Genomic DNA, 5,158 nt, shown 5'->3' on the forward strand with positions numbered 1-5,158 from the left:
AGTTATGAGAATATGTGCGAAAAGTTTTTTTCAAGAAAAAGGTATGTGAAATCAAGAAGGAAAAAACTAGAAAATTTGTTTTCTCGGAAACGAAAGAAAAATTTATATGTGTTATATCTTGAAGAATTACCTGATGAATCATGCTTTATATCAATTAATAAAGATAAATGAATCTGGCATAAAAGGGCTGGACATATCAGCATGAAAACTATTTCAAAAATCTCCAAACTTGATCTTGTTAGAGGCTTACCAAAACTTAATTTTGAGAAAGACAAAATCTGTGAAGCTTGTGCAAAAGGTAAGCAAGTCAAGAGCAGCTTTCATACAAAAGATTTTGTAACAAAAAAAAGAACTCTTGAGCTACTTCACATAGATTTATTCGGGCCTGTCAAAACAACAAGTCTAGGAGGAATGAAATATGGTTTTGTTATTGTTGACGATTTCTCAAGATTTACATGGGTTCTGTTTTTAAAACAAAAAGATGATGCTTTTGAATCATTTAAAACATTTTGTAAAAAGGTGCAGAATGAAAAGGACTCCAGCATCATCTCTGTAAGGAGTGATCATGGAGGAGAATTCATAAATGCCTCATTCAAAAGCTTTTTTGATGAACTTGGTATATCTCACAATCTTTCATGTGCAAGAACTCCACAACAAAATGGAGTTGTTGAAAGAAAGAATAGAACACTACAAGAAATGGCAAGAACTATTTTAGAAGAATCAAATGTTGAAAGGTGTTTTTGGGCAGAAGCCATAAACACTTCTTGCTATATCTTGAATCGTGTATCTATCAGAAAAATCATCAACAAAACTCCATACGAAATCTGGAAAAACAGAAAACCAAACATTTCTTACTTTCATATTTTTGGTTGTTACTGTTACATACTAAACAACAAAGATCCTATTGGAAAATTTGATGCAAAATCCGATAAAGCGATCTTTCTTGGATACTCAACCGAATCTAAAGGTTATAGAGTGTTCAATTTAAGAACTAATGTTGTTGAAATTAGTATGCATATATTGTTTGATGAGTTTGATGATCTAGATATAAGTAAAAAGGATGAGGAAGAAGAAACTCAAAATGAAACACAGCAGGAAACAAGTCTGCAGAAAACAGAGATTGATAAACAATCTCCGTTTCATTCTCCACCAAAAAGCTGGAAAACCATTGGAGATCATCCTCAAACTCAGATCATTGGAGACACAGCTGATGGAATCCGAACCAGAAGATCATTCAAAAATGATGACGACAGCATGGCAATGATATCTCAGATTGAACCAAAGTCAATCAAAGATGCTATTACTGATCAATCTTGGATTAACGCCATGAAGGAAGAACTTCTACAGTTTGAGAAAAATGAAGTTTGGACTCTAGTACCAGATCCTTTAGATCAAACTGTTATTGGCACTCGATGGGTATTCAGAAACAAGCTTGATGAAGAAGGTAAGGTCGTGAGAAACAAAGCAAGATTAGTAGCTCAAGGCTACAATCAACAAGAAGGTATAGACTATGATGAAACTTTTGCTCCAGTTGCAAGGTTAGAAGCTATTCGAATACTTCTTGCATATGCATCTCATAAACTCATCAAACTGTTTCAAATGGATGTGAAAAGTGCTTTCTTAAATGGTTTTTTAAATGAACAAGTGTATGTAAAACAGCCCCCAGGTTTTGAAAACCAAGCAAAACCAAATCATGTTTTCAAACTTACCAAAGCTCTTTATGGCTTAAAACAAGCACCAAGGGCATGGTACGAAAGACTGAGTTCATTTCTGATCGAGAACAATTTTCAAAGAGGAAAAATCGATACTACCTTATTTAAGAAAACTGAAGGAAATGAATTACTCATTGTTCAAGTATATGTGGATGATATCATTTTTGGATCAACAAATGAAAAACTATGTGAAGATTTCTCAAAACTTATGCAAAGTGAATTTGAAATGAGCATGATGGGGGAATTAAGATATTTTCTTGGTTTACAAATCAAACAATACGAAAAAGGCATTTTTGTTTGTCAAGAAAAATATATCAAAGATCTGTTGATCAAATATAAAATGAATGAGTCAAAAATTATGACAACTCCCATGCATCCATCCACTTCCTTAGAAAAAGATGAAAATGGCAAATCTGTCTCTGAAAAAGAATATCGTGGAATGATCGGTTCTCTGCTATATCTAACTGCTAGCAGACCAGATATTGTGTTTGCAGTAGGATTATGTGCTCGATTTCAATCAGCGCCAAAAGAATCCCACTTAACTGCTGTTAAACGCATATTTAGATATCTCGTTGGAACAACTAATCTTGGTCTTTGGTATAGAAAAGGTTCCCATTTTGATATTATAGCATACTGTGATGCTGATTATGCTGGAGACAAAGTTGAAAGAAAAAGCACAAGTGGAGCATGTCAGTTCCTAGGTGAAGCATTAATCAGTTGGTCATGCAGAAAACAGAACACCATAGCACTATCCACAACTGAGGCTGAATATGTGTCAGCTGCAAACTGCTGTTCACAAGTTTTGTGGATCAAGAACCAACTTCAAGATTACTCTGTAAGCTATTCCAATATTCCAATTTATTGTGATAATACAAGTGCTATAAATCTGTCTAAAAATCCTATTCAGCATTCTAGATCAAAGCATATTGAAATAAAACATCATTTCATTCGTGATCATGTCAATAAGAAAGACGTTGAATTAATCTTCGTTGATACTCAAAATCAACTTGCTGACATTTTCACTAAGCCTCTTGTGGAGGATAGTTTTAATTCAATCAAGGAAAAACTGAGAATCATGAAAAATCCAGAAAATTCTGGTTGAAATCTGCTTCTGCAGAAAACGGAGATCGTTTATCAGTCTCCGTTTCGCGATTCATCATTCTCCGTTCTGGAAAAAGCAACAGTCTGCTTTTCCCTCTCAAAAGTAAAAAGGGAAATCTTGGCATTTATTACACGTGCCCTTGTGTCTGGTGTTAGCATGCTGACACATACTCTCTCCAATCCCCCAAAATGCTTTTCCCATTTTCCTAGGTACAAACTCATCATTACTCCACCTTTTTCTCTCTATCCACTCAAGTCAGGAAACTGCTCCTCTTCCCACCTCCTTTTCCCCAAAAGCTGGAATCATCTCTCTCTTTCTCTAAATCACGTTCACTGTTCATCTTCTTCATCATCTTCCTCCCAAAAAACAACAATGGCTCGAACCAAACAGTCTGCACGAAAAAATGCCTCTCTCTGTACACCACCCTCTTCATCGTCCTCATACCAATCCAGAGAGCGTTCTCCCTCTCCACCACCTCGCCCTTCACCACCACACTCATCTTCCGCCTCTCCATCTCCTCAAAACAGTCAAGAAGTTCTAAATCTCATGCCTCTGTCTACCTTTCTTCCACCACTATACACTCGTCCTACACCAAACTACGCTCAAGTGCCTCCCCATCTTCGCACCAGAATCACTCCTCCACGCCGCTCCATGCGTGTTCAGTCTGGTATTGGTACGTCGAAATCCATGAACCCTAAGCCATTTTATTTCATCATTTCAGACTCTGAGAGTGATGATTCTTCTGATTCGTGTCCCCCAGTAGCAAAATCACCAACACAAACTGAACCACAAAGAAACACGATGCCTACAGTACCAACACCTCCACCACAAATTCCATCAACAACTACTAACCCTTCGACACCCTCAAAATCGGCTTTCTCTTCTGAACCTTCACACTCAACTCCTCCCCATAAAAAACGGAGATCGTTAAATGACATTGTTTCCCCTTCCACAAACCAAAAAGAACCACTCTCTCAACCAAAACCACCAACTAAACCCATGAGAACCAAAAACACAATCACTATTGCTCAATTTCTTACTCGAAAAAATCTCCCAAATCCTCAGAGAAAGAAAACGCTTGCCCCAAAACAAAACCTAGAAACCAGTCAAAAACCCACCTCCCCCACCACAAGAACGTTCTCCGACTGCTCCTCCACCAGAATCTTCTCCACATCCACAATCTTCTCCACAAAAGCATCCCAAACGATCTTCCCCTATATCCACATCCTCTGATTCTGAACCATATCCCCCAACTAAGAAACCAAAACAAAACTCCCTTGCCAAATCAAAACTCTTCAATGAAAAATGGGCTGATCGCCCAGTTGGGATCGACAGAGTCTTTGTTTTTGATAATCTTGTTGTGGATGGCAATGTTGTTCAACACCATACGGATGTTCTTGGATGGACTTCATTTTTAAAGATCTCTGAATCTTTTTTCCCAGATGTTGTCCGTGCTTTCTACTGCAATGCCAAAACCTTTGCTGACAAATCTCTTTTTATCTCAAAAATAAAGGGAGTGGAAATCAGATTGACTCCAGACATTTTGGCCAACATCCTTCAGCTTCCAACAGAAGGGCCATCTGTCTTTGGTGACAACTGGTATTCAGCTCTGGGTCTTAGAAAAACAGATGTTTTGGTCGAGCTGTTTGAAGAAAACTCCACACGTTATTTCTCCATCCTGTCCCATCTCTCTCAAAAGGAAGAGATCAACAGGAAGACGACCTTCCAAAAATCCTATTTCCTTTTTCTCTCCTTCTACTGATCCCAAGGAAATCTCAGACAAAACTCCTACACCAGAACGTTCTCCACCTCCTCCAGAACATATCCCATCACATCCCACTCTTTTTGCTCAAACATTTGGCACTGTCCCTTCACATATTCCCTCTTATTTTCAACCACTTCACTGCCCTACACATGACTTTAGTACTCTCTTGTCTAATCCTCTTCTGTCTACCATGTCTCCACTTTTTGTTTCACCACAGAAAACCAGTTCCTCCATTTTCGGCATAAGTCAGTTTTTGAACTTTCCCGCTACTACTAACCCCTCTACCTCATCTGTTGGCCCCCTACCATCTATTTCATCTTCTTTTGCCTCTCTTCCATCCTTATCTACCATGCCTATTCCCTCCAACACAGTTGTTGCTACCTCTTCTCAACCCTCCGCTCGCTTTCCCTCCACTTCCACCTTAGCTGCACCCTCAAACTCTGATATCATGTCCGCTCTCCAGATCATCATGGCAAGACAAATTCAGCATGATCAAGAGACTGCTTTACTGAAAACTTGGATGGCTGATCACCTTGCTCCCAAGCTGGGAATTCCACCTCCGCCTCCTCATCCGGTGCC

This window comes from Cicer arietinum, chromosome 3, assembly GCF_000331145.2.
Source record: "Cicer arietinum cultivar CDC Frontier isolate Library 1 chromosome 3, Cicar.CDCFrontier_v2.0, whole genome shotgun sequence".
Lineage (NCBI taxonomy): Eukaryota > Viridiplantae > Streptophyta > Magnoliopsida > Fabales > Fabaceae > Cicer > Cicer arietinum.